We start from the raw sequence: 12,993 nt of genomic DNA on the forward strand, positions 1-12,993 counted from the left end.
ATAATATCTGTTTCAAATACATGGTACGTATATACTGTGCCTAGAAAATGTCGTTATAACTTATAAGAATATCCAGAGTTGCGTTGACAAGCTTATCCGGTAAACTGTTTACGTACGTAGCCAAGAATCAAGGAGGTGGTTTATTGGGAAAAAAAGAGAGGTGGTTAAACCAGTGCGCACTTGCCGGAATATTAAATTATAAAAACTAAATCAGGTGGTTCCTATTGGATTCTATGGCACCCGCTAACCCAATTCCTCAAACAGGTTGACTTGGTGCTACGAAGTGGACACGTGGTGGGTAAATAGCTAGGTGGTAACTACCATTACTTGTAGATAAAATTTGTCCTACATATATATATATATATATATATATATATATATATATATATATATATATATATATATATATGACAAATGTTTCCTACAAGCAGTGGTAGTTACCATCATTTGTGTTGTGTATGTTGTATGTAGTATCTGTCGAAACGGAGAGTATGTACGTGTAGTATGTAGTATATATCAATGATTATGTAGTATATACTAATTTTTTGGTAGTATGTATCATATTTTGAGTATGCTTTTTTTCACGTACAAAATATGTACGTATTTCATAAATATAACAAAAACTATGAACTCATATGCACTTTTTTCATGTAACTTGCTTTGAAATATCTTAGATATTGTATATAAATATATTTAAAATAATAAAATAGTATATATACTTACTATGGGGTAACTACGTCCATGTTTACTCCCGTCCGATCTCATCAAGGGGATGGCGTTGATTTTCTTAATGGGTTGCGGGTCTGAGGAAAACTCATATTGTTGGTGCCCTGTTTCATTGGATAGCCTACCTCTCTTCCGGGTTTTCCCGGCCCTTCTTTTGGTCATCGTTGTTTACATAACCGATTGGATAAGGATGTGCCTCCAAACGAATCAGATCTGGACAGAAATTAATAATCTTCCTTCTGTTTCTCTCTCTCCCTCTTTCTCTACTACCGATGCAATAATTGGATTAGGATCGACGGAAATTAGAGAGCGAGGTACTCAATTAGGCGATTCTTTTCCATCTATGTTTCTTGCTAATTGATTTCCCCTTTTTTACGGCCAACAATGCCTCACGGTACCGCAAGGTGCTCGTTCAACTAATGAGGTTGACATCTTCCTTTCTCTCTATCCCTTTGGTGTTGCAGAAAATGAGAAAACTACCATATTTGGTCACAAGCACAGCCGGTTGGATTGGTAGAATGCATGTGAGCAAGCGGACGTTTAAGGTATTGACTGATTTTTTATTTATATTTTTTTACAAATGAAGGTATTGATTGATTAGACGGGCAAGATGTGTAACTAATTGCTAACTGGTGTCTTGTTTTATGATGTTATTATTTTTAAATCTCCAGTCGTACGTGTTTTAATTACATGTTATACGGCAGAATGATCGTGCTCGTCCGCGTTCCAAGATGCAGAAGATGCTACTGATTTCATCGGAAACTACCACGTATGGCGGTGCACGGCCAAGTTGTTAAGGACCGGCATGGGACGGCTGTACATAACGATCGATGGGTTGCTGCTCCAGTACGGCGGGACGACGACGTTTTACGGCGGCACATGGCGATGCCAAGAACTCACGGCTGGATCAGTTTTAATCAATACATGATCACATGCATGGATGGCGGGCATCACATTTGCATCCATAATCTACGTACTAGATCTTGTATACTTTATACCAGATGAATTAATTATAGAAGTATATAATAAATATACTCGTTCTGAAATAAAGGATGTATGTATTTCTTTTTTCCAGAATGGCTCAAGTTTGTAACGCAGCCGCTGTCAATTTATTTTGTTCTCACTAGAAGCTATTTTATGATACACTCCATGAATTATATTATGTACTACTCCCTCTGTTTCGAAATAGTTGTCGTTGAGCAACTCCAGTACAAGTTCAGCCACGTTACGAAATTAACGCACTTTCCCATTTTACCCTCGCGCCGCTCGTCGCTGACCACTCACTCTTGCTCTCGTCGCCCTCTCTCCCCTTCGCCTCTCTTCTGCCACCACCTCGACCACCTCGCCGACCACCACCTCACCCACCTCGCCGGCCACCCACCACATCGGCCAGGAGGCCACCATCTCTCCCCGTCGCCGCCATCTTTCTTCCGCCTCCACTCACACCCGTCGTCCACTCGCACCCCACCCCACATCTGAGGTCAAGCTTTGATGCGCCTACTCTGGATCTGGCGACGGAGGCTGTGGCGGACGGCCAGGGAGCTGCGTACGAGTTTGGTCTCTTGATTGGAGCGGAGGAAGGCGGCCGGCGCGGACGGACACCGGAGCTGCAACAGTGGGGTGGAGCCTGGCGGAGGGGAGGAGCGATGGAGGAAGACGAAGATCCCCGGCGACAAGAATTTTAAATTGAGGGTAGTTTGGTACTTTTTCCTGTTTTCACCTGGTCGGAGAAGTTCCTCAACGACAACTATTTCGGAACAGAGGGAGTAGATTTTTCAAATACCATATACTTCATACTTTCTTAGAAGGAAAATCCTCCATACTTTCTTAACTGAATACAACATACTACATACTGCATACTTGCTCAAGAGAATACAACATACTGCATACTCCATACTTCCTAAAATGGAAATACTCCATACTTTCTTAACAGAATACAACATACTACATACTCCATACTTTCTTAAGTGGAGATACTCCATATTTCCTTAACAGAATACAACATACTGCATACGCATTAATTTGTTGTAAAACTACTCCATTCTATCACTCTTTTTAAAATTTAGTCATTCTACATACTCCCACTTTGAGTGTACACAAATTAAGATTCACAATGTCACCAAATAATTAATCCTCGCCGGCGGCATATATGATCATACTCTCTTTTATTATTATTATTTTTTGTAGAAAATACTCTCTTTTATGATATACTCCATATTGTATTGCTGCTACAAAATACAATCCACTACATATACTCTAGTTAATTCCTCGTAGTCTTATTTGTAAACATACATACCAAATAAAAACTACATCCATATTCCAAGGCACAAGCAGAACTATATACACCTTGGTACGATATAATTTCATCCATAGATACAGATTCCAAGATATAAGTGGTGAACGCGCATGAGATTTTCGAAAGAGCAGGCACGTGACTACAATGTATCCACTCTAACTTGATGATGCATGCACAACGTTAGCTAGCCCAACAAAATATAATATGTGTGTCGTAATATACTCTGTACAAATTTTTTCTAGAAATTCCATCCTCAATACTACCTATTTTTAACAAAAACTACGATCGTATTCTGACCAAAGATTTTCCTTCCACGAGGAATAATAGGCGTCACATCCACACATGCTTATCCCATATATTCACTTACGGGAATGATAAAAGTTGCGACACATCAACAACACACGTTCAAACTAGTTCAGGACTCGAGGCCGATTACATATGGTCGATAGTTGATACCTACTTAGAGGCTGAGTACCCCAATTACTGCTATGACTCCGCTTATTGACCTCAACTGGTACTTAGATGGTGCCAAGGGCAACCATCATGCTTAGTTCATTGAGCACATTGGTCTTCATGGTGATTAGAACATTTGTGCCAACCCCAAGACCGGTCCCAATGAGGAACTCCTTCCAGCCCTGGTTGAAGTAGATGCGGCCATCCGTTGATGTCTCATACGAACACTGACCAAATAACTAAAGAGAACTCAAGTGAAACACTCAGGGTACTGATCCTTAGGATTTGTTATAATATACTACTGAAAAACTCAATCCAAGAGCGGAAAAGAATGCGACCCGTCGGGGCGAATGATACACAACGTTACTCATGCATATTAGTGAAGAAAAATCTGGTTTTTTCACCGTGTATTGCTTGGTTTTATCGAGGATCACAATAATAACAAGGTTCTTGATGAAGAAGAATTTTTATGATCATCCTCTTGCTTGTGTGTGCAGGTTGCTTCGCCGTAAAAAGAAAATATAACACCATGCTCGAAAAAAATATACTTGAATAACACAACTAGAAGATAAATCATACCTCCATGTTCCCCATCTAGAGCTTAATTAAATTTCTACCCATATTTTAGAAATAAAACAGATGAAGAGTCACTTGGTGCTGCACATGACAGAGAAAATACTATGTGCCTAAGACGAAGCAGGAAGAGAGTGAAAAATAACAAAAACAAAGTGAATGGGGAGGGACTTACTGAACATAATTTATGCCTTTGGGTACTGACTGCAAGATCAAAATAAGAGACTAGCAAAAGAAGTTGAAGACAGACTGAATAAGACTGAGAAAACTAAAGAGAGACTGGATATGAACAAACGAAGAAAGATTGAAATTAAGAATCTAAGAGACTAAGAAAGTGAGACCGAATAAAATGATGCGAAAAATGAAGAAATAAGAGCAAACGATGATACTGAGAACCAGAGAAGACGGAAAAATGAATGGGAAACTTGCGAAATTAAAGAAACTGAAAAACCAAAGGAATTAAGAATTTAAGAGACTGGAAGAGAGACTGAATAAAAGGATGAAAAAAGAGAAATGAGAGCAACTGATGAAACAGAGAACTAGAGAAGACAGAAAACACTACAAGGATACCCCTTATAAAGCAACACAAATTGTACAACATTTTGACTATTCGTTGTAAAATTAATAATAGATACGCATATACACGGTGCAGCATATGCGTTGCAGATTGATATACATATATGGAAATAAATAAACATAGGAAAGGAGAGAGAGACACGCGAGAAACAGAGCCTCCGATTGCCCTGGTCTCTCCCAAATCGCCGACACCAACCGTCTCGCCTCCCTCCTCCGCCCAACCTCGCCGCCGGCCCTTCTCCTTCCAATCTCCATCTCGCAACCCCGGAGGCTACCGGATCCGCCGCACCCCCACCCACCCATCCCTTGCGCGTCCAATTTCTCTCTTCACACGGTTCCTCGTTGCGCCACCGGCGGTGGCTGCTTCCGGCGACGTTCGGCCAATCCCGCCACCGCGAAACACATCCTGAGGTCCTCTCGCACCGCGGCGCCCTCCCATCCACCTAGATCGGCGCTCGCGGCCACCAAAGCCCACCTGCAACCCTCCCCCCATGCCTAGGGTTTCGGGCTTCGGCTCCGGCGCCGTTGGCCATGTCGTCCTCGTTTCATCCGGTGAGTGCATCCCATCCTCTCCCCTTGCTCCGTCCTATCTCTCTCCCCCTTTTTTAACCTCTACTCTTCTCTTCTCCTGTAGACGTGCAGGGAGTAACGGCCACTGGACAGCCTTGCTGCTGCTCGGGACGAAGCAACCACGTAGCTTTCTCCTCCTTCTCAGGCTTCAGGTGAGTTGGTCCACTCCTGTTAATCAATAATTTACCTCTAAAGTTGGATTTTGGCAGAAATCTATCCATCATATGCACATTAGATTCCCCTCCAGCAGTGTTGCATGCGCACCAGGGGCCAGGACAGAGCATATTAGCTAGCGTAATCACAATAAGATTTTCCCAGTAGTGTTGCATGCGCACCAGGGGCTAGGCCAGTGTTCCTCATTGCTCAGTAAAGAGGAACGACCACCCAGAAAATATAGATATTGAGCTAGATTTGCAAGTATGTTGAGCTCCATGCAGCCTGGTTTCAGTGGCTTCTTTGTGTCTTTTTTCTTGAATATGTCCATTCTAACAAGAACAGAAATAAGATGCTCTCTATCATTTCTCTAACAGTCTTGTATCTGTATGTAGAACTCGGAGGAGAAATCAGAATTGTCGTCAAAGTAACAACTATGGAAGGTAACATATGCAATTGGCTTTGTTTTCTTCAAACATGATTTGGCTAACTTTTTGCCTTGCTCGAATTCTAATTTGCAAATACATTTTTTGTTTCTGAATTACAGAGATAAAAAGGTGCATGGAGAAGGATGTTAACGGAGTGACAAAGGTTGCAAAACTCACCGGAATCAAAATGACAACACTAGAATAAAGAGGTGAGTTAACTTGTATACGTTTATTTTACTATTGTTCAAGCTATCACAGACCGGCAGCGTGTAGAGGTGAGCATGGCCATCACTGGATCTGCACTTGTGCAGTAGGTTGGCTGCTGCTGGATGTGAGTAGAGCGGAGGCTTGTGCGGAGCAGGCTAGCAACACCTCTGACCTCCTATCTTTCCCTCTGTAGCTCCATGTACGATCGAGCCTGTGTGGATTATTTGCAGTAGCAAGTGCCGAACGGCAGCAGCTTGCAGGGCATGGTCTCTCCTGGGAAAGATTCAGTGCACGCTCGCCTTTGCTAGCCCTTGAACAGATAAGCACATTTCAAAAAAAATTTGGTTTGTTTAAGGAGTGCTCTTATATAAGGATAGCTATTGCAAATGTAGTTCAAATGTTAGTTGAAAAATATTGAATTTGAAAACATTACATGTGCGATAGCTGAAATGATAGTTGAATTTGTACTCATTTGACAAATTATTTTGTCGACCTTTCTTTATTGTGGTTCCATAGCAAAGCATGTGCATGATGGTATGAAAGGTTAATCATGAAGATTGCATACAAAATATGTATGCCCCTGTTGCAACGCACGGCAATTACCTCGTATATTTTTAAAATTAGAAATGTACAATCTGATGCATCTACACGAAAAAGACATAAAGTTGACTGGATAAAGTAAACTTGTTATTATTTTGCTGAAGCTTGTTAAATTATTAAGCATATCAGCAAGCTAGTTAACCTTCTTTTTCTTTTCTTATTCACCTGAGTCAGTCTTTCATTCTTCTCTAGTCGCATATACTTGCATGTGCTGCCTAAATATTTTGTTATTAGATACGCTAGTATGCATGTACAACATTCATGCAAATAGTGCCTAGTTTGGTATCTCTTTGAATTCATAATGGAATTTTTAATTAAAAAAAGCATGGAAAACACATCCTAATCAATGGGTGATAGAAGCATGATGTCACATGCATGGAATTAGCGTACGGCTTGGCCGGCTGGCCGGATTGGCCTACAGTACCTTGTTTGTCTCGGGCACAAACATAGATATATGCATATACATATTTGATGAATTGACGGACCTCATTTTTTCTTTTCCTTGAGAATCTCGCTCATGCACTTTTGGACTTATCATTATGTAAGATTATGTATACTTGTACGCGCATAAGATTGGTGTTACGTAACTTGCACATATCTGTTAATCCCAATCATCAATGAAGAAATCAATGGTGTACGAAAAAGGCATATGCGGCTGATTTTATTTTAGTAATATATATGAGTCCACATGGATTTTTTAATATTTTGTGTGGTGGTCGGACTCTTCCTTATTCCTTATAGTTGGCACCCATACTATGCAATAGCAACGTATGAGTTTGCATGTGATTGTCTTGGAGATATCTTTTTTTAGTAGAAAAGGCATATAAGACTTGGATGAAAGATGTGCACGTGACACGCTAAACTGTTTTTACATCATTTTATTTGTACGTAATACTACATCTTTTTAATCTTAATCATTAATATATAAAATTGATGATCAAGATAATTTAATTTGTGTGGATGAACATGATTGCTTGTTTGTCTCTTGTTTAAATAATATAATAGATGGAACTTGATGACGCTTCACTTGTGTTGCACCTTTTTCCCTTGGTTTTGCAGTTGCATGCACCAACTGGATGGAAGGGGGCGCTATGGAGCAAGTCATAGATGATACCATGGAAGGTATACTCTCTCACTCTTCCTATTGTTCTACTACAATACTCTTGGTAATGCAGAAACAACAAAGATTACACTCTAATATCCTGCCTCTATCATTAGTTGCGTCATGTCAATGCATTGTGTGTTAACAGTTCATTTTGTTATTTTCCTTGTAGATTCAAAAGATATATGGATGATTATATGAGTGTGACAAGTATACTGCAATGATGTGATGATGATGTTCCGGTTCATGATGATGATGATGTTCTGGTTCATGATGATGATGATGGATGCTTTCAGTTTTAGTTAAGTTGTAGGGATGTTGTTCTTGTTGGATGTTGTTCCTAGGTTAAGTTTTTGTTAAGTTGTAGGGATGTTGATGAATGCTTTTGGTTTAAGTTTATTTGTCAAAAATATATTTAGATTATGCATCACATTTGGATGATGTACCCCTTTCATATCCACTATTGTAATCCAACCGTTTTATCAATATATATGTTTTCTTTCTCTTGTGAGTATATTCTTTTATTTTTTTCCTCACCTGATATAGATAATTATTTCCATTATCTAGAGCATTAATTGCATATTATTATTAAAAATATATGCATGAACACCTGAAGCGTTGCAAATTCTTTCAAGCAATGATATTTGGATTCCTGCACATTAACCACCAACGTATAAAAGTGTTGTAATAGTCGATTTTATGTGTTGTACTCTTGCAACGGTCCATTTTACCAACGGAAGTGTAAGTGTTGCATTATGCGCTAGCAACACTGGATAAGGCAACGCATCCCAAAACGTTGGTAAAGACACTAACAACGCATATATGGACTTTTAGATACGAAAAAATCCGTTGCTATAGGTGGGGTCCTGTTGTAGTGAAAATGAATGAGAATCTGAAAAACTTAAGGAGCTAAGAACCTAAGAGACTAAGAAAGAAGGACTGAATAGAAGGATGAGAAATGAAGAAATATGAGCAACTGATAAAAATATAAATGACTAAGACTGATCTTAACACAAAAAATGGTTGATGACTGATCTGAAAACATATTTGAAAGACTAATTACCGATAACTAATAGTGAGGGCTGAGACTGAAATAACTTCAAATAAAGAAGATTAATACTGAAATAGAATAAACACAGAGCAAATAACTGAAGACTTAACAAATAACTAAAGAGAACTCAACTGAAACACTTAGGGTACTGATCCTTAGGAATATTGATGCCTAAAAACTGAAAACTGAATGAATGATTGAAACAAATACATTAAAACTGAGAAAATGTACTAAAAGGACTAAAAGTGAATCAGCGTTAAAGCCGAGAAAGTGATCTACTAAAACAACTAAAACTGAACATACTAAAAAGCTGAGACTAATAACTGAAAGACTAAAATAAATACTAAGGTGCTGATTCTGAGGTACTGAAGAATAAATACTACAAACTACAAAAAAGCAAAAAGGAACTGAAAAACTGACACACTAACTGAAATAAAATAAGTACCCAGCAGTAAGAACACACTCAAATTCTTATCACTGCACGCGAAAACTGCTAAAAACAAATGGCTGATGAAAACTTCATACAGTCCCCAACCACCCTGTACTTCCATAAACAACAACAAAAAAGTAAAGCTACTTCTTGGTTACTTACCAGTTCACACATAAACTACACAACCCCCCTGAACTCCCACAAACTTCACGCACCACATTCAGTCCACAGACATTGAATACTGCTTGGTTACTTACTAGTTCCCACTGGAACATTTTGCTGTTGTCAATTATTCACAGGCTGGAACTACATACTGCACTATCTAAGGGGTTAAAGATTTAGGACAACAAAGTTAATACCTCCTGCATGTCCTACCAAGTTCTTGCATTCGAAATCATAGTGCTACTAATGATGCATGTGTTGTTTTCACACGCTACATCCAGACTCAAAACTACATATATACGTCTATGCAACTATTAAGCTCATTGCTATCTGAAGATAGCTAGGGAACAGCAGTACTTAGTTCCTTTCATTACTCGCTCTTTAAGCTAGCTAGCTCAACAAATTTTTATTGGATCACAATCAAATGCATGGTTTGAATGGATTGATTTCCTGCAGTATGAACTAAACACACTACACTTGTATGAACTAAACACGGAAGTACACTTGGATGAACTGAAACACAGGACTGAGAAATGAAAATACAAGAATGGCTGATAAATTTATTGAGTTTGAGTTCCCCCAATCTACAACAAATCTGAAGAGAAATTAAGAAAAGCTGAACACACAGCCCAGGGCACGAGCACCGCAATCTCAGTAACCTAACAATCGGAAGGCCGCTGTGCTATCACATGAATTTCGTGTAGGAGCTAAGAACAGACACCATACAAAAATCATCTGATACGCGCGCGATGCCAGATGCAGGAAAATGAAGTGAAGCTGAGCGAGAAAACTCATGGGGGAGAGGGGAATAACTCACCGCACCTTCCACCCGACCGACGTTGACGACTGATTCCGGCCTCTCCGACGAGCAATTGCTGGTGGCGGACCCGACGGAAAAGCTTCGCCGTCCTCCTTTCCCTACTACTCTCTCCTTCCTCCCGGTGCTCCCCGCAGCTTACCTCCTTCTTCTTAGAGCTGCTCGCCGGCAGCTGGCCGCCCTCCATGACCTGCCGCCAGCCCTTGCCGTTGAACGCCGCCGCCGCCGACTTCCTCCGCCGGCACTCCTCCGCAACCCAATAAAATCCCATAACCCCAAACACCTGAAGCCCAACAGGCCAGCACGCACGCATGAGAAACACAGATAGAAGGAAGAGGCAAGCAACGCTGAGATAGGTACACGATCTGACGGCCACAAAAACGACCTGAAGCCAATTACAAAACAGACGACTGAAATTTAGTAAAAGTGTTTGTTTTAGTTTTAGTCCGAGTGTCATACCGGTGTCTACACATTACGGTCCGCAACAAATTTTTTTTGCATGGTGGTCGCAACAATTAATAATGTACAAATATGATACGGTAGTATGTTTCGAGTTTTTTTTTGAGAAATAATATGTTTCGAGTTACTCTACGTAAAGATATATAGCATTAAATACTATCATGGCTCTGCTCTCTTTGGTCTCCTCTCTCATTCACACCGTACCAACAATTACCTTGTGTTGCGGGCTTAAGAGTTCGGATTGTGTAATCGATTTGAAGATGCCAATGCATTTTCTGATTTTCTACCACAATATACATTACATGAACATGGCCATTGAACAAATAATCATTTTGATAATGTATGTGCTGATAAACTCAAGTCACGGAGCAGACTAAAGACTCCTTTTTGGAAGGGGGCGATGAGGACAAATGTGTCTTCATCAATAGGAGTAAATTCATAGTAGAGAATGAAAACATTACTAGATTATGGGAAGATGCCGGGCTAGGGGAGACGTCGTTAGCTCTCCAGTATCCAACTCTTTATAATATCATACAACATAAAGACGCTTTCGTAAGTATAATACCAGGTTCTGTTCCCTTAAATATTCAGTTCGGACGAGTACTAATGGGGGAACAGGTGGGATAGACGGCTATATCTTGTGCGTAGGTTGATGAGGATTGACATTTCTTATGTGGCAGATACCCTGCACTAGAAACTATCGGTGTCAGGAGTATCCTCAATTAAATCTATGTATCTAGATTTGATAAACACTGGTTCAATCCCAAAATCGCTTTATATTTAGAAAATTAAGGTGCCTTTGAAAATAAAGATCTTTATGTGATTTGTGCACAAGGAATTGATCTACACTAAGGAGAATTTGGCAAAGCTTAGATGGAAGGGTAGTAAACGGAATTGTTTTTATGATCAGGATGAATCAATCCAACATCTTTTTCTCAAACGCCCACTAGTCAAATTATTGTGGCTCACAATATATGTGTCGTTTAATGTATGTCCTTCTAATAGCATATCTTGTTTATTTGGGACATGGTTAAACGGGATAGAGCCTAAGACAGATGCACATATTCAAGTTAAAGTATGTGCATTACTTTGGGCTATATATAACTGCTGGAATAACGTTATATTTAATAGACACATCATCATAATTGTTTTGCAGGTCATTTTCCGACGTTTGCATTGATTCGTACGTGGTTGTTACTCAGACGTGCAGAAGTCAAGGGAGCATATGGCCTATGGATGAAACCGAGACCGTAGCACAAAATACATGCCACCAGCTCGTTCGGTCGTTCCGATTAGGATTCGTGGAGGAGCGCCCGCGAATTGGAGACCAACGCCGGGTGATGGCGCGCGGCGACACGATCCAGACACACAGAAGCCGTGTCCGGCTACAGCACGGATCCTTCCGTCGGTAACGCAAAACAGAGAGGCCCCTCCTCTCCAGTACTACTATAGTTCCCCAACGAATTACCAAAAACCGCATATTATCGACCAAATTCACGCCATTGTTCCTCGACACCATGGCCCAAGGCGAATGCAACTGCCCGTGGTCGTCGTTCATGAAGTTTGTCGGAGTCGCGGTGATGTTTCTCGGCTGCACGGCAGCTATACTATATCTTATTCTGTGGCCATTTGTGTCGTCACGAAGCCCCGAGTACACCGTGGCCATCACCAGCGTCGACGGCCTGGACCCGGCCCGGGATCTCCACGGCGACCGGCCGGCGCTCAGCCCGGTGTTCGGCATCACCGTGCGCGCCGACAACACCCGCGACAAGGTCCTCCGGGCGTGCGTCGGCGTGGACTCCTTCGCGGTCGTGTCGTACGGGGACGTGCTGCTCGGCAGGGGCAGCGTGCCGTCGTTCTACGCCGAGAGACTAGGGGCGTGCGAGGTCGCCGCCACGGCGTGGGGCATGGACGTGCGCCTGCCCCGCTTCCTGCGGGACCGGCTGGCCGGCGAGCTGGAGAGGGGCCAGGTGGTGGTGGACGTGGCGGTGAGGAGTCCCGGGGGCGACGGGTGTTTCGTGAACGGATGCTTGGACAAGGTGATTGTCTGCAAGGCCAAGATCGGAGGGGGTCCATCCCGGTGTTTTGTCACGGAAACTAACAGCGGCACGACGACAAAGGGATAGTGTTTTTGCGGGTGTATAAAAAAGATACCTTCTCCGTCCGATAATATAAGACTGTTCTTGACATTAGGAGTAGTTTAGAATATTGGTTTTTATTTTATTTTAGTCCGTTCTAAGGATACCGTGATGTCTGGTTGTAATTCTTTCAGCCAAGAGATATGCAGTATAGTATTAGATATTGAGATAATTACAAAAAGTGCATGCCGTTGATATGCACTACAACGATAGTTGTCTGATTACTTAACATGAAAAATTGTCCGATTTGAT

General features: G+C 41.3%; 1 long non-coding RNA gene across 1 annotated transcript; it reads left to right on the top strand.

The window, feature by feature from the left end:
- Window positions 1-939: 939 nt before the first annotated feature.
- Window positions 940-1,721, top strand: LOC119359683. The gene is made up of 3 exons (XR_005172626.1): window positions 940-1,040; window positions 1,191-1,271; window positions 1,431-1,721. It is a non-coding gene; the product is annotated as an uncharacterized LOC119359683 (long non-coding RNA).
- The last annotated feature ends 11,272 nt before the right edge of the window (window positions 1,722-12,993 follow it).

This window comes from Triticum dicoccoides, chromosome 2A (assembly GCF_002162155.2).
Source record: "Triticum dicoccoides isolate Atlit2015 ecotype Zavitan chromosome 2A, WEW_v2.0, whole genome shotgun sequence".
NCBI lineage: Eukaryota > Viridiplantae > Streptophyta > Magnoliopsida > Poales > Poaceae > Triticum > Triticum dicoccoides.